This window comes from Gracilinanus agilis, chromosome 2 (assembly GCF_016433145.1).
Source record: "Gracilinanus agilis isolate LMUSP501 chromosome 2, AgileGrace, whole genome shotgun sequence".
Classification (NCBI taxonomy): Eukaryota; Metazoa; Chordata; class Mammalia; order Didelphimorphia; family Didelphidae; genus Gracilinanus; species Gracilinanus agilis.
Window position 1 is genome coordinate 167,524,726 of NC_058131.1, and position 18,773 is coordinate 167,543,498.

The following is an 18,773-nucleotide window of genomic DNA, read 5'->3' on the forward strand; positions in this document are numbered from 1 at the left end:
CAAATGCCAATTTAGTAGAGAGATAACATATTCAGAAATAGCTAGAATACAAATTAGAATATGGCAAGTACATTGGATTGTTCTAACAGAGAATGAATGAATGGATAGATGGATGAAACAGCATTTTTAAGCACTTGATCTATGCAAAACTCTGCACTGAGTACTAGGGGTACACATAAAAAATTGAGATAGTATCTGCATTTAAGGGGCTTACATTCTAAAGGGGAAGCATAGCATGTAGAAGGTTTCAACAGGAAGTCATAATGGAAAGGCTCCAGTGTTCCTTAGGGTGCTGAAGCAAAGAAGATGGACACGCACATTTTAAAATGTAATTTCCATTGATAAAACCACATCCATTTCTCATCTTTGAATGAACAGTGCTGAGGATTTTGGTGGTGGAAACTTTCTTTTCCAGGTCTTCAGTAGCTGTGGTTGTTGCTTTAATGCATATGGAATTTGAACCAAACCAGATTTGTATTTTATTTAGTCACATCCAACTCTTCATGATCCCTTTTGGGTTCTCTAGGCAAATGAGGTGGAGTGGTTTACCATTTCCTTCTGTAGTTCATCTTATAGAAGAGGAAACTAAGGCAAACAGGGTAAAGTGATTTGCCCAGCAAGTAAGCATATGAGGGTAGATTTGAATTCAGGAAGATGAGTCTTTCAGACTCTAGGGCCAGTGCTCTATCCATTATGTCACCTGGCTTACAGAAACAGTTTTCTGTTTACTTTTCCATAAGGACTGTGCATTTAAATGGTGGCTATTGGTGGACAAGATTGTAGCAAGGTTGGTGATGGAGGGGACACTAAGATTCTCTTGGGTCCATATTCCATAGGAGGAGGTTAACCATGTATGGTGGTAGGAATGTTTCACAGGAGTTACTCCTTTCAGTGGTGAAGGACACATTAAAGAAATTAAAGAGTGGATAGGGAGTGGCCATTTCTAGTTGTAGAAAATAGGGAAGACTTCATGGAGGATGGCCTTGAAAGAAGATAATTTCAACAGACAGAGATGTAGATAGAGCCTATTGCAGTCTAGAGGATACTTTAACGATGAGAGAATTGAGGGAAAGCTATTGGGAATGGAGGAAGGCGGGGAGGTCAGGGGAAATTGGTTATCCAATTTGGCTGGAGCAGCAGCCATCATTTCTAGTTGTTAGAAAGTTCTTATTCAATTTGGGCCAAACTTGGACTCCTTTTAAGTTCCACCTATTCCAGGATTACTTAAAATTGTATTCTTTTTTTAAACTCCGGGATGTGACCCAAGACTAATTTTTTTATATATCCTTTCCTTGTCTTTGTGAATAGACACAGCTGCCTTGGAAAGCATCTATGCCATGTGCAAGCTGCTATATTGGAGGGAAATGATCAGTTTCATAAGACCCAACTTTCTCCTCAGTTAGCCAGTCTATATGTACCCCTCACCACAGGGTGCACATACTAATGAAGTTACAGGAAGGGTATTGATGCTAATGGAGGAAAGAAAGAGCTAAGAAGTGTTGATGTTCACAAATTAGGACCACAGAATTTCAGGTTCCAGAAGAGCCCTTGGACATCATCTAGTCTTAACCACTTGTTTTGTGATTAAGGAAGTACTTCCTGTAGGGGAAGTGACTTGTTCATAGTGACCAGGTCAGTAAATGGCAGAGGCAGTTTTAGAACCCAGATCTTTTGACTCAAAGTTTAGTGCTCATTACGTTATTATCATTCATTTGTTTCATTCATGCCATGTGACTCCATTTATGACTTTCTTGGCCAAGATACTTGAGTGTTTTGCCATTTTCTTCTCCGGATCATTTTATAGATGAAGAAACTGAGGCAAATAGGGTTAAGTGACTTTTCCAGGGTCACACAGCTAGTAAGTTTCTGAGACCAGATTTGAACTTTTCTCCATTTTTTGTACTCTGTGGTCCAGTCAAGGTGCCTTTTTCTGTTTCTTACCTATGAAGCTCCATCTCCCATCTCTGTACCTTCTCATTGGCTGTCTCCTAGACTGGAATGTGTGTCTTGCTCACCTCCACTCATAGTATGCCTCTTCTCCTTCAGGGCACAGTCCAAACATCACTTTTTATGTGATGGCTAGCTAGAGCCCTCTGGGTGTGCAGTGGATATAGTACTGGGCTCTGAGTCAGAAAGACCAGACTTTAAATTTAGCCTTTGGGCTAGATTTAGATAGAGATCAAAAACTTACAATGACTCTCTCTCCCAACCCATTGCCTTTAGGATATAGATGAGTGATATTAGCCTGCAAGTTCCAGTACTATCTGGCTCTAACTTATCTGACTACCATACATAGCTATCTAGTCAGGCAGTTGATAAACACTAAGTACTTACTATGTGCTAGAAACTGTGTTAACTATTAAAGATAAAAAGAAAGAAAAACCCCACCATCCTAGTCCCTGCGTTCAAGGAGCTTATGTTCTAATGAGGAGAAACAACATAAAGAGCTAATACAAGATGTATCTAGATCTAAATCACCCATATCTATATCTACAGCTCTCTCTATAATTATATTATCATCCATGTAAGTTATTATATATTCTATTATAGATACTTTGTAATAATTATAATATATAATAAATATATCACCTAATATTTATATTATAAAATATAATATTATAACATAATATTATAAAATATATAAAATATAACCTTATAAAATATATCACCTAATATTTATACATTAAATTAAATAATTATTATTAAATTATACATTATTAGATAATACACATATACATATACTTATATATAAAATATATTATGTACTCATGTATGTAGTTAACATATGTTATATGCTAATATATTACACATTTATGTGTATATAATATATAATATACTTATGATTATAGAATTCTATGTACATAATATCCATACGCATATATATTAGATGTCAGGTAATCTTAGATGGGAAAGTCCTAGCCTTCATGTTCTCTTACCTTTTGGCCAAATTGAACAACACTATGGGATCCTTTCGTATTATCTCTGTGTTTCTACCGGTGACATCCTGTGTATGATCTTCAACTATTAGAGTCTCTTCAGGCCTCTTCAAGGTCCAGCTTTAACACCATTTCTTCTATTAAGTCATGCCTTTTCCTGTTATTAGGTTTTCAGTTCTTCTTTAGCTACCTTGTATTGTAGGTACTTCTTGGAAGTTGGTTGAGATAGATTGGACCTGACTTCAAGTTTAATGGAGCTAACTCCTCCAGGTATGGTCCTGGGTGTTAAAGAAAAGGCCATGTCTCATCTCACTGTTTTTTCTCTTTTTCTCTGATCCACCCTCTATCCAGCATCCTCAGGGTTCAGAGCAGGGCCAGCACCAGTGAAGAGGCAGGAAGAAGACACTGGAATGTGAGACCAGAAGGCCTTCATGTCTAGGGTGTGTGAGTTGGAGTAATATGTGGCCTCACACAGGGAGAAGACTTGAGATCTCCTAAGGCATGCCTTCAACAGATTCCAAACATCTTTCTTATATGCCTTTTCCAAAATAACTTCTGTTTCAAAGAAGGAATATTTTAGGGACCAGGAAGCTGAAGGGAGTTAGGAGGTGAGGGGATAGGAAGGTCTGCCACTAGCTCTTAATGGTTCAGATGAGATTTGACAGCCAGGCTTATAAGAAAACTGCTTAGGCTGGTGAGGTTTCCTTCCATACATAACTCTTGGCTGTTAACACCTTCCACATACACTTTCTACTTAGATGGTTAGAGATAAAATAGGAAACCTGCTGTCACTCTCAGAACTGAAGGCAATTCTAAGTGCTCTTCATAGGAGCTGGGTTTTTTGGGGACCAGAAACTCTTTGGAAATCCTTAGCATGGAGCCTCTTAAATAAACAATTAAATTTAAGACAAAAACAAAATAAGTGTCTGGTCAGATCACTTCTGTCTTTAAGTTTTCTCCTGCTTGGCTTCTGATAATTTATCCAGCTTCATGCTGCTACAAACCTCTTGCCTCCCAGTGTTTTCTACAGATATTCTTTGACAGAGCTAGGCTAGTCCCTTCATTATCTGCATTGTATACAATGTATAGTTTCCCCATAGCCTCCAATTTCTTCTTTTCCTTCCTCTCCTAGTCGTGGATGATGCTTGTCTTTTCTCCTGGAATGACCTCTCCTTTCTATTTTTCAATGTCTACTTTGCATCCTTACTTAATCCATGAAAATTTCCCTCATCACTTCAGTCTTTATCCTTTTCATTCTTAGATGCTTATAGCATGAATTATCCGAATCTTAGTTTCATACTGAATTAGGTGCTGTTGTGTAGTATTTGATATTGTTTAATGTACCTTCATTTTTTCTCCCCATCTATAGTGTGTGTTTCTTGAAGGTTAAGGATCAAAAAATCATAAAACCTCAGAGTTAAAAGGGACCTCAGAATCGATCTGGTCTAATTGTTCCTGGAGGGGAATTCCCTTTATGAAATCTCTGGAATATTCATCTGGCCTCTACTTTAAGACCTCTGGAAATAGGGAATGTGATACTTTCTGAGGAAATTCTTTCCATTTTTGGACAGCTCTGACCATTAGAAAGATTTATCTATTCTCTCCCTATAATTTCTATCCATGGCTCCTAGTTCTTCTCTGATCTTGTGCCCCAGCATCATCATTACCTCACTCACTAATGAATGAATGAATGAATGAATGAATGAACATGACTTAAGATCTTTTGGTCTTCTGCCAATTGTCTAATTTTATTTTTTAGAAAAAAGTTTTCCATAGTTACATGATTCATGTTCTTGCTCTCTCTCCCACCACTCCCCTCAACCCCCAGTAGCTAATGTGCATTTCCACTGGTTTCTTCATATGTCATCAATCAAGATCTATTTCCATATTATTGATAATTGTACTAGGGTGGTCATTAAGAGTCTACATCCCAAATCATGTCCGCATCCACCCATGTGTTCAAGCAGTTGTTTTTCTTCTGTGTTTGCACTCCTGCAGTTCTTCCCCTGAATGTGGGTAGTGTTCTTTTCCATAAATCCCTCAGAGCTGTCCTGTGTCATTGCATTGCTGCTGGTACAGAAGCCCATTACAATCGATTTTACCACAGTGTATCAGTCTCTGTGTACAATGTTTTCCTGGTTCTGCTCCTTTCACTCTGCATCAATTCTTGGAGGTCTTTCCAGTTCACATGGAATTCTTCCAATTTATTATTCCTTTGAGCATAATAGTATTCCATCACCTTTCTGCCAATGATCTAGCAGCTCATAGTCCAGGTCACTGCAGAAGACCATCCTCAGAATCACACACAGCATGGAAGGATTCACAGGGGAAACGACCCAAGTAACCAGACTCCTCAGAGCTGCTCTGTTTCATGACAAAAAGGTTATCCTTAGCTCTCTCCCTCATTAATAGTCGTTTCTTCAATATGAGAGTCAGTTTAGGAACATCAGCCCAGTAATCTGGGCAAGCCCTGTTTTTATATTGCCTGGTTATAGGCATTTTATACAAAGGGAGAGAGACTAGTGCCCTTAAGATTGTTGGCAATTAGGCTCTGTTTCTTTGCCCCACAACTCAATAAGCCTGCTTATGTGTTTATGATAACAAGAATGGGCTACCATCTTTTTTGTTTCTTCCTCATTAGTTAAAAGATAACACAATATGCCAAAGACAAAGCCATCTTTTATTTAAAAATGACTTATCATTTATCCAAAACAGAAAAGATAGCTTTAACCAATGACTTCTATTACAACTTTCCCAGGTATATGAAGATTTTTTTATTCTGTCCATAAACATTTCTGTTGCTATTCTCAGTATGAGATGGCCTAGTGACCAATGAATGGATATAGATAGATAGATAGATAGATAGATAGATAGATAGATAGATAGATAGATAGATATACATATAGATATGTACATATATACATATAACTGGAGGAAATAAATCATATAAATCTTGACATTTTGGATATAAATGAAACCAGACAACAAAAGGAAATTGAAGCCAGTGGATAGTTCTCCTTGTGGAAGCCAAAAAGTGAGTTGGTAGAGATGGTTTATATTGCACTTCCAAAAAACATCATTTCATAAGATACGTGGTCACTTCTTGTTGTAGTCATCACAATTGGTGAAAGAATTGTGGGGAACTGAGTAAAGCACATTGGTTCTCTCTTGCAACTCAGTTCTGGATCTAGCTTAATTCCTTTTCTATTTATTTATGAGTTTAATTTCTATATTGTGAGAAAACGGTATTCTACTTTGGGAATTGTAAGAAAACTTCATTGTATTGTTTGAACCTGCCCCTGTGTCTAGGAAGCTGATCTGCCTCTACCTGTTGCTTAGAGATCCTTAACTAAGGACCTAGATTATGCTGACCAGAAATCTAGGCAGTCAAACCTGAAGAGTGATGCAAGGAGTTTTCTCACAATTATACATATCAAACAACATATATGTCTTTTCTGAAAACTGGTCTTATTCTGGTCAATCAGTTATGGTTTCTTTGTTCCTTTGTTGAATACAGACACCTGAGGGGGGTCTGGGAAACTTTTTTTCTGATTTCAGAGAATTCTACTGGTTCACTCCCTTTCTCCCAACTCTTGAAATTCACTCACGCCCCCTCCCAATCTTGAAAGCCCCTAATCTTTCCTCCAATTAGAAATCAGATTACCTAATTTTGTATCCTGTTTTGTACTGTTAATCATTTTCTTTTAATTAATTGGTCTAATTTAATTGTTTTATGTTAATTGTTTCCTTTTAATTAATTGGTCCTATTTGATTAATTGTTTTTAATGCATAAAAATCTGTCTCCCTCTGTGTTCAGAGTGTAGTGCCAAGCTGAAAAGGCCTGGTCCTGATTTGTTTTTTGCAATTGGCATGCATTGCTTAATAAATCAACATGCTTAGGATCTTGAATCTTTGTTCCCTCAGTTATTCCAGATTCCATGTGCCACAGTTTTGGTGACTCAGGTTGAGTCAGGACAGTGACTCTCAGGAACATAATCTTTCAGAAAAATTTCCTAGAGGTTAATCTTTCATGGAGAGAAACTCTTCGTGAAAGACTGCCCCCAGTCTTTCATGGGAAAAGACTTTCATGAGTCACAGACTCCCCTTTTCTGAGCTGAAAGTAAGGTTTACCTTTACACTGCTGGGGATGGTTTACCTTAACTCTGAAGGTTGGGGGAGGATTTTTCCCTTTAAGGGAATGATGAGTTCCCATAATTGTAAAATACTAAAGAACTTCCTTTTGTCCTGAGATCAGGGGAAGGGTAAATTGTTCAGTTGACACCTCCTTAGGTAAATTATTGTTGGCCTAGAATATTTCATACAGAAGAGAAAGGACTGACTTTAAAGAGAGAACTCTCAAATAATGCTAAAATATATAAAAATCAAAGGGGTCCTATATATGGTTGCAAATTAAATGTTTGAGATTAGGCTTTCAACAGGTGATAAGGAGGCTAGCAAATATGAGTTTGCCTTATTATTTTGTCTGTGTTTATTTGTAAAATTTTTGTTTTGTGACACATTTAGTATTTGTAGATTTTGCTAACTTAAAAGTTTCCTAATGGGAAAATGCATCCAGTCAGAAAGACAGTTAAAATGCTGTAGCCAAATTTAGAATTCTGGAGAAGATTAATGAACTTTCCTACTTGAAGCAGTTCTTCCAGATGTTAAACTCTCTCTCCTCATAAGTAGGACTAACTCTTACTTTAGACTTTTAGTAAGAGATTAGATTAAAAAGAAAAAAAAACCCTGCAAAATACTTTCTCTGTCATTTCAGACATGGTCATGTTTGGATTATAGTTAGATAACTAAAGGAAGGAAAACTTTTTCCTGGTTTGTTGAATTGCTAAAAACATCTTAGTAGTTTTTGAAGACTTGGAGAATATGCATATTGGAGATGAATCATTTTAAGATTGTAGGGGAGAACTCCTGAGACTGATAAATTGCAGGAAGTCACCCCTTTCTCTTTGTCTTCTCCAATAAGACACTTAACAGGAGCTTAACATATGCTGAAATGTATTAGTGAGTTTGGGGGTACCACTCTGTAGAATTTGTTTTAAGGAAAAATAATAATTATATTCTTTGAAAGTTTTAGGAGATAAAAGAACTTAGATATCTTTTTCCTTGAAGACTGATAGAGGTTTTTTTTTTTAATGAAATGAAGGAAGGCAGCTAGTTTGAAAGTAACACCAGAGTGAGGGGAAAAAATTAGTTTCTATTTTTAAATTTATCTGAAACTTAAATAGCTGCCTCTTGCTAACCCATTCTTGACTATGAAAAGAAAAAAAAAAGATTGCCCAAATCAGGGAGCAATGTAAAAATGAGTAAAAATTAATTAAAGAATGGAATGAGTGGTTTCAATTGAAAAGGAGTCCATGAGAAGGGAGCTCACTCCTGCTACTGCTAGGACCTAGACTCTCTTGTGAACAATGGAGACAGATATTCACAAAGATGGGGATGAGGAGGAAATGGGGAGGTGACCAGGAACTAAGAATGTCTTTAGTACTCTACCCTTGAAAGATCATTCTAGAGGCATAGTCCCTGGTCTTTAATGGGAATGCAAGACTGCCACTGAGAATCTCTCCCTATCTTTTCCCAGAGGTAAAACTGAAAAGCCTGGAGGAAAGGGAGAGTAGAGCTGGGTAATGAACACAAAATTGTTCAACAAATACTTGATTTGGCTCTTTGAGTGATTTTTTTAAAATTTTAAACATTTATTAATATTCATTTTTAACATGGTTACATGATTCATGCTCCTACTTTCCCCTTCACCCCCTGCACGCTCCCCACCCATGGCCGACACACATTTCCACTGGTTTTATCATGTGTCCTTGATCAAGACCTGTTTCCAAATTGTTGGTAGTTGCATTGGTGTGGTAGTTTCGAGTCCACATCCTCAATCATGTCCACCCCGACCCATGCGTTCAAGCAGCTGTTTTTCTTATATGTTTCCTCTCCTGCAGTCCTTCCTCTGAATGTGGGTAGCATCTTTACCATAAATCCCTCAGAATTGTCCTGGGTCTTTGTATTGCTGTTGGTACAGAGGTCCATTACATTCGATTTTACCATAGTATATCAGTCTCTGTGTACAATGTTCTTCTGGCTCTGCTCCTTTCACTCTGCATCAGTTCCTGGAGGTCTTTCCAGTTCACCTGGAACTTCTCCAGTTTGTTATTCCTTTTAGCACAATAGTATTCCATCACCCGCATATACCACAGTTTGTTCAGCCATTCCCCAATTGAAGGACATTCCCTCCTTTTCCAGTTTTTTGCCACCACAAAAAGCGCAGCTATAAATATTTTCGTACAAGTCTGTTTATCTATGATCTCTTTGGGGTACAAACCCAGCAATGGTATGGCTGGATCAAAGGGCAGGCATTCTTTTTTAGCCCTTTGAGCATAGTTCCAAATTGCCAGCCAGAATGGCTGGATCAGTTCACAACTCCACCAGCAATGCATTAATGTCCCAATTTTGCCACATCCCCTCCAGCGTTCATTACTCTCCCCTTCTTTCATTTTAGCCAATCTGCTAGGTGTGAGGTGATACCTCTTTGAGTGATTTTTAAAAGAAAATAAATGATTTATGGAAAGCCAAAAGTGATGCCACAAATGGTAAGATTTTGATTTTGGGGTTGTAAGGTCAGATTTGATTTGGCTGAGATTTGTCCTGTAGCTGAATTATGATTTGATGAAATGCATTCTTTTAATTGTGGCATTTAATGTAAAAAAAAATGCAGGGAAACCTGAATTACATTCCAGTTTCAGAAATTTGTTAGTTATGTGATCTTAAGCAAGCTATCTTATCTTTATTTATCTGAGTTTCCTGATTTGTTAGAAGGAAAATAATTATGATACCCACTTCCCAGGGTTGTTTTTTGAGGATCAAGCAATATAATGATTGTGAAGTGCTTAACACAGTGCCTGGCATATGATAAACACTCTATAAATGTTGACTAATGTTAGTATTTCTTTAATTGAATGTAATTGCTTGCCAGGTTTTCGATGTAATTAGTATAAAATGCCAAAATAAATTATTTTCTATGTAAGATAATTTGGAAATGCATTCAGCTGAACTGAAGTCTTCTGACTAGTAGTAAGTTTTGTTCCATGTTTTAAATACACGAGATTATGTCAGAAATGTTGTGAGAAATCAGTGTACTAGAAATGCCAGGGGACAGATAGGCAGCTCAGTGGATTAAGAGTCAGATCTAGAGAATACTGGGTTCAAATCTGGCCTCCAATATTTCCTAGCTGTGTGACCCTGGACACATCACTTAATTCCTATTGCCTAGCTCTTACTTCTCTTTTGCCTTGGAACAAATACCTAGTATTGATTCTAAGATGGATGGTAAAAGTCTAAAAAAAATAAAAAATGAAATGCTATTAGAAAAACAACCTTTTTTCACCTGGATGTTGTTAGATTATGAATCAATCTATTAAAAATGTGATTAAACAGATGTTTGAAAACTATTTAATATTTGGTAGAGTTATACATGTATTTGGTAGAGTTATATATGTATTTTGTTTTAAAATAGGTAAGTATAGCAATATTAATAATTTGTTCTTTTTAATTTGTCCTATATATGAGGTCCTTTGAGACTTTATATTCATTTAGGGTCATAAAATCTTATCAGCCTTACTGACTGCATGTTGCAGAATAAATATAGTAAAATGTATAGGGTGGCTTAAAGGTGTAACTTCAATATAGTAATTTAACTATCAGGTATTCACTGTAGGTCTGAAATCCCAGAATGTGGTTAGTTTCAATTTATAAGTGAAAGATAAAAGAAATACAACTATTAGATAAATATGAGAAAAGTCATAATATTCCAGCTTAAGGCTGTTATTAGTGAAATTTTGCTTTTTGAGTAAAAACTCTTAGCTCTATAATTATATATTGTTTTGAGTTCTGATTGCAGAGATGGTTACCTGAATTGTCATGAAGTGAATAGTAGAAAATGGCATGCAATAGTTTGAGAATTGCTACAAGTAGATGTCTGTCCTTGGAAAAAGTTGAGGGGATGACTTTAGCACGACCTAAAGGAGGATCCTCCTAACTCAGTTTCTCCATTGCCATTTTTCCTTTCTGAACAGGAAATCTCCTCATTTGGTTATTCCTAAACCTGGCTTTTGATGCTCTGTGACATCTTGAATAGCTGTCAGATATGACTTGTGCCTAGAATTAAACAGAGCTGAGAGAGTTTTCCCCTGTTGTGGTAAATATCAAATGCTCTATACTCTTGAGGGGAGGAGCCTTGACATTATTATAATTATGATTTTCCTTTTCCTTTGATAGCAAATTTCTATATTCAGCTTAGGAGAACAGTAGAATTCTTGTAAGTACAATACTAAATCTATTGATGAACAGATTAATACTGGAACATCTCTGAGTTACTATAATTGGATGTTAGTATGAAAAAACTTACAACTTTAATCTGCATTTGTGGTTATGTTATACTATAAAGAAAATGTGCTCCTAAATGGAGGAATTAGACACAGTAGTAAGACAAAGATGTAAAAGTATTCTAATTAAATAGAATAGTAAATTTTGAGAAAGCAACAGGAGTGCACTTTTCTCTAAGAAATGAATCAATATTTATATAATCAACTTCTAGATGTATCTCATATGGAAATTCAGGCTTTGATTATATTTTAATAATAACTCCTCAAAATTGGATTAGAAATTTTTAACTATAAAATTATATTGATAATTATAAAGAAAATGAAATTATCTTCCTATTTTAAAGTGTCTGTCTGTTAGTTTTACAAGACAGGTTCATTTTACAAGTTTTTAGACCCTCTTGAATTTTTTTTCAGATTCTAATACCAGGTATAGGTTTTAGGTAAGGAAAAAAAAACAGTGAATGATAGATCAAAACTGAAATTCTTTAGTCTCAGGTGAATTATGGGTTCCTAATTTGATGTTCTTCTTTTAACTTTATTATTAGTAAGATTAGCTCCACAAGGTTTAACCACATGAACTAGTTATTCGAAAGCCTAATTTAAGAGATTATACTAAATTGTATTGTCTTGTTACTGACTCAGAAAAAAAAAAAAAGCCTCATTTGGAGTTTCCTAAGAATGAGGGCTATTCTTGTATCTCCAAAAAATGATATTTCACAAAAACTAGACAACTTTCACAGGACATTCAGGATTCAAGACAAGATGTGATGTTTAAATGGATAATGGGATTAGTACTAGGATACAAAGAGGCTTGACTTTATTTAGTATTGATTAGCATCATTGTATTGCTTTGACCTTTTGTTTCATGATGTTTATGTTCACTGAGTTTTCTTGGTTACCTTGGTCACATATAAATGTCCCCTCTTAAAATGAGGCCATTGTGAGCCCTCTTAATATTTTGATCTGTAGCCTGACTTACATAATTTGAATTATGAATATATAAAAAACCTTAGTAACAAGCGATTCATGGGAGATGGGGTTCTCCCCCTCCTCCAGGAATCAAAGGAGGGAAATTGAGGGAATTGAGTAAACCCCACTGATTTCATTATATGACTCAATTCTAGACCTAGCTCAGTTCTTTTTCTATTTAATAATAGTTCTAGTCTAATTTCTATCTTGTAAGAAAACTTTATTCAATTATAATTATTAAATTAAGGAAATTATAAGAAAACTTTATTTCATTGTTTGAACTTAGCCCTATGTGTCTGGGAAGCTGAACTATCTCCACCTGTTACTTAGAAACCCTTAGCTAAAACCTAGGTTATACTGACCAGAAACCAAGTCAGATCTGAAGATTGATGCAAGGAGTTTTCTTATAATTATACATCTTGAGCAATCCATGTATCTTATCTGAAAACTGGCCTCAAACTAGGCAATCACTTTCAGTTTCTTCGATCTTTTGACTAAATACAGAAACTTATGGGGGAGTAGGACACTTCTTTTTCTGATTTCAATGAATTGAATCTATCCACTATCCTCCTTCCAACTCAAAATTCACTCATCTCCTCCCAACCTAGGGAGCCCCTAATTTTTCCTTCAGTTAGAAATCAAATTACCTAATTTTGCATCCTTGTTTGTATTCTGTTAAGTGTTTTCATTTAATTAATAAACTCTGGTATTCAGGATGCTGTGCCCAAACCGAGGAGGCCTGGTTCCAACTGTTGTGCAACTGGCATATATTCCATAATAAAGTGATATGTTTAGAAGCTTGAACCTTTGTTTCCTCAGTCATTTCATCTTTCACCCAGCAAGTAAGTAAGCATTTGCAAAAAAGATGATCATAAAAACATAAGTAGCTTACAGGCTAACATCTATTGCAGAAGATAAAGAGATAAAGAAATTCTATCTGAATTACACAAACATATATTTTAATACTTGATAACATCAATGCAAAAGTTGTTATGGGAGAGGATGTGAAAAAAATGTCAGATTTAGAGTTCCAAAATAAAAACAAGAATGATTACAAATTAATTGATTATATAGAAGATAAGGGGTCAAGAAATTGCAGAGATAAATAGTACTTTAAGAAGGGTCCGGAGATGATAGGTACTTGATGACAAGTATCAAATAACATCACCAAAACTGGGGTTGATAATATTCTGACAGAAGACGACAAAAGAGTCAACTCCAAATCAGCTATGTATTATGTACCCAGACCATTAACTTGCTAAAGTCAAGATAATTGACTGGAAATAAGAGGAAATAACAAAAATGAAGGCAACTCTAATTCAACCTATTTAAATGTGTTCTTGATGATGAACAAGTAGAAATAGATCATAGATTTCAATTTGAAAGGAACTTCAAAGGCCATCTCCCATTTTACTGATGAGGAAACTGAGTTTTAGAGAAGTTTAATATCTTGTTTAAGATCATACAGCTAATAAGTATCAGAGACAAGATTTGATCTTATGTGATAGTAATATGAAGTCTAGTATGCTATCCTCTATGTTACCCTTCCTCTAAAGAACAGGCATTGGAAGAGTCTATAACTATTTCATTTCCTAATACAATTTAACCAGTATAGATCATTTCACAACCAAGAGACCAAAAAGAACTAGAAACCATTTTAGCCAACAAACATTTGATTACTTTGCCAAGAAAAGCGCTATAGAAGCCAAGGACTACAGTAGTTTAGAATATTCATCAATATAATTTTTTTTATGTGGACAAAAGCTTGACTATCTTCGAACTCATGTCTCTGCATTTTATAATCTGGCAACTAAGGGAAGGAGGAGGGTGATCCTGCTGCTCAGGATGGATAAGGCTGAGAGAATTGATGATCCAGAGGTGTTAATTCTGTTCAACTTACTTTTGCTTTTGTCTTTTCTACCATGGAGAATGATCTTTGAATTGGAAGGAAGAGAATAAAAATGGCTAATATGGAGTTGAAATTTAAGAGCAGTAGGGACATAGTAAGTGACCATCTAGGTAGTGCAAGTCTAAGAGTTCATGTCTAGATAAATGACCTCCCAGGGTAATGACAAAGAATTGGCAGATATGATTCCTGTGACTCTATCAGCGAGCTCTTAAAGATTCTAGAGAATAAGAAAGGGATCAGGATTGCAAAAAGGCAAGTGTCCAAAGAAATGAAAAGAATCTGAAAATTATAATCTAGTGAGTTTGACTTCTATTCTTGGCAAAATTCAATAACATTATTAAAGAAATTTTTATTGAACCTTTAGAATGAAAAACAATGATCACAGAGAACCAACATGGCTTCACCAAAAATATTTGTAACAAACTAAGTGCTTCTTTTTTATGTTAGAGTTAAAAAGATTGGTAGATCAGGAGAATGCCACTGATATTATCCACCTAAATTTTAGCAAAGATTTTTTTCATAATTTTCTTGTGGAAAACATGGAACAAATAAACTAACAAGTAGGTAACTTCTGATTTAATTGAATGGTCAGACCCAAAGAGTCATCATTAATGGTTCAATTTATCACCTTGTAAAGAGGTTTCTAGTAGAGTAGTATAAGGTTTTGTGTTTTATCCTGTAATGCTGACCCTTTTTAAATCAATGATAAAAACAAAGATGTCTTGCTTATCAAATTTGCAGTGGAGAGGTATAGTTAATACTGTGACAGAATGAAGTCAGTGAGCGTTTATCAGGATCCAGAAAGATGTTGACAAGTTAGAACACTGAGCTAAATCTAAGGAGATATAACCTAATAAAAATAAATATAGTCTTAAACTTGGCTTAAAAAATAAATTTCACCCATACAAGATGATGAACATATTAGAAAAACATCTGTTCGTCTGAAAAAGAACAACACATACACAATAGCTTGCATTTAAATAGTGCTTTAATGTTTGTAAAGCTCTTTAAAACTATTATCTCATTTTATCCTCACAACAACTTTGGAAGATAGGTGCTATTATTATCTTCATCTTATAGATGAGGAAACTGAGACCTAGGAATTTCAAGTGACTTATCCAGGGTCATCCATTTAGTAAGTTTCTGAGGCTAGAGTTGAGCTCAGTTCTTCCTAACTCCAAGTTCAGCACCTAGCTGATTTTGGTAAAGTGCTAGCTCGTTGTAAGTCAACATTGTGACTGATATAGTATTTTAGAATATTAATGGAATTTTTTAGCATTTATTGTAATACATTTTTATTTTTTCCAGATTCTATGTCAATATGATTTCCTAATATTCATTTTCTGATATTTTTCAATTCATGTTCTCTCTCCCTCCTACCCATCTCACCTCCTCAAGAAGGCAGTTAATATAATATAGGAGACACACATATCATCATATAATACATATTTTTCCATGTTCGTCATGTGAAAAAAGATACATTGTTTTCACCAGAGAAAAATTCATGGATGAAATAAAGTAAATAATAGTATGTTTCGATTTGCATTCAGGCTTCATCTGTTCCTTCTATGGTAGTAGATAGCCTTGCGTGAGTCTCTTAGAGTTGTTCTGAATCCCAACCTTGTCGATAATAGTGAAATCATTCATAGTTGATCCTCATGCATAACTGTTGTTACTATGTATAACAGTCTCCTTCTGCTCACTTTGCATCACTTCATACAAGTCTTTCCAGGTTTTTTTGTGATCATCTTGTTTTTCATTTCTTATGGCACAATAGTATTCCATTAGTAGCTTATCCCACAACTGGTTTAGCCATTCTTCAATTGAAGGCCATCCCTTTAGTTTCCAGTTTTTTGCTACCATAAAATGAGCTGCTATCAATATTTTTGTACAGAGAGATTCTTTCCCTTTTCTTTAATCTCTTTAGGATACAGACCTAGTAGTGGTATTGCTGGGTCAAAGCGTGTGCAGTTTGATGGCCCTTTGAGCTGGGTTCCAGATTGCTCTCTAGAATGGGCGAATCAATTCACAGTTCCACCAGCAGTGTATTAGTCTCTCAGTTTTTCTACATTTGAAGTGGTATACTTCAGACTTATTTTAATTCACATTTCTTTAATCAATAGTGATTTGGAGTATTTTTTTCATGTGACTAAGAATAGTTTTAATGTCTTCATTTTAGAATTGCCTGTTTATATCCTTTGACCAATTGTCAATTGGGAAATGCAATGTTAAGCTACTTATGTCTTCATCTCTTGCAACACTCTGTCCTGGTCAAACTATATCAGAATATTGTGTTGAGTCTAGGTCACACATTACTGGAGAACATTCAGAGGAAGGTGACTAGGATGGAGAAGTTCCTTATTATCCTGCTATTTGAAATTATTATTTCATTATATATCATTATCCTGAAATAGTGGGATGTTTAGTTTGGAAAAGAGAGTTTTCTTCAGTTACTTGAAGGATTATCACACAGGCAAAGAATTAAGCCTGTTCTGCTTGGCCCCAGAAAGAAGAACTAGGAATTATGGATTGAACCTGGAAAGAGACAAATTGAAGCTTAATCAGAGGAAAGACTTCCTAACAACTAGAGCTATTGAAGGGTAGAATGGACAGCCTTGGGAAGCAGATAGTTCTTTTTTAATGGAGATGTTCATGGAAAGCCTCTAAGATGTGGCTATCTGACAAGTTGTGGAGAAGATTCTTTTACAGTGATGAGTTGAACTCTATAGCCTATGAACTTCCAGCTCTGAGACTCTTATTCTGTGAGTAACCACATTGGTGAGATGTTTGAAACATGTTTGAAACTGAATTACTAAAGACCGAGTATAGCATTTGCTTCATATAGTTTGAATTACATTACCATACAAATTGCAGATTAGTTGGAAGGACTGGGAGATTTTTAGCCAGGAGAAGAGAAGATTTAGGAGTAACCTGACAGCTAGCTTTAAATATTTGAAGAAATGTCACATAGAAGAGGAACTAGGTCTGTTATCTTTGATTCCAGAGGGTAGCAATGAGTACAAAGAAGAGTGGAAGGGACTGTAAAGGCTACTTAGTTCAAACTCTAATTTAACATGCGGAGAAACCGAGGATAATCAAATTTAATTGATTTGCTACAAGTCATGTGGATAGTGAGTGACAAAACTGGTACCATGATGCCTTTTGTGTGAGGAAAAGGAGACATCTAAGGTATCCTAGTGAGGAAATCTCTTTTTCCTCTTCTACTGTTTCTTAGATCTTGATGAGGCTAGGAAAGTAGGCATGCAAGGGCCCTAGGGAATTTTTTGACCTTGCTGTAGCAGTTGGGAACTGGAAACAAATCTGAGAATTAATACGCTACTATACACAGAGGGCCAGTTCTGGGCCATGAGGGGCCTAGGGGCAAACTACTATCTGTATATATCTAATGCTCTTCACATACAACATTTACTCTTAAGTGAAATGAGGTTAAAATAGATCCCACAGGCAACCTTGAGAAGGAAAAGAAGCCACAAAAGGGAAGCCTGAGCAATCTATGCTCTCTCTCTTTGTCTTTCCTTTCAAGCTCAACTTGGATGTTGTTTCCTTTTCCTGATCAATTATATTTAAAAATCTTTTCTTCCCCTTCTCAGATTTTCCTAGAGCACCTTGTCTGGACCTCTTCTTTATTTTGTCAAATTCTATCTTGTATAATAATTGCAGTGTGTACACATTTTATCCTTTCCTCCCAGCAAAAGGGGCAGGGAGGGGACAAGTATTTATTAAACACCTTCTATATGCTAGGCACTAAATTCTTTACAAATATTATCTCATTTGATTCTCACACAACTCTGGAAGGTAGGAACTATTAATATTATCCCCATTTTATAGATGATGAAATGGAGGCAGACAGAAGTTAAGTGATTTGCCTGGGATCACAAAGCTACTAAATGTCTGAGGGTAGATTTGAACTTCTCTCCAGGTTTAGCACTCTTCAATATTCCACCTAGTTACCTCAACAGAATAATAGAACAGAAACCCCTAGAGGACAGAGGCTTTCATTTTTGTCTTTGTATCTTCAGCCCTCCCTCTCTAACCTCTGTTTCCCTCATTAAGTAGGTGCATATTAAAAGTTTGGTTAATTAAGGGCAGGATCTTTGTTGTTGTTTTTAGATTGTTTTTAATCTTTGCATCCCCAACAATCTAGCACAGCATCTTGTACGTAGTAGGAATTTAACAAATACTGAATTAAATTTCGTTTATTGAATTTTAATGGTCTTGAAGCTTATTATGAGTCAGCTGTGTAGTGGTGATAGCCAAATAAAACCCAATCCAAAATTTAGCTGTATTAATAGAAACATGGTGTCCACTCCAGGAGAAATGATGTTCCCACTGTCCTTTTCCTTGATCAGACCATTCAACCAGAGTACTTTATTAATTTTGACTACCACATTTCAGGAAAGAAATTGACAAACTGTTGCATGTCCAGATGAGGATACCTGAGATGGTAAACTTAGACTAAAAAACATGACCTCAGAAGGTTGGTAGAAAAATTTAGAGATGCTTACCTTGGAGAAGAGAAGATTTGGAATAGTGGTGGGG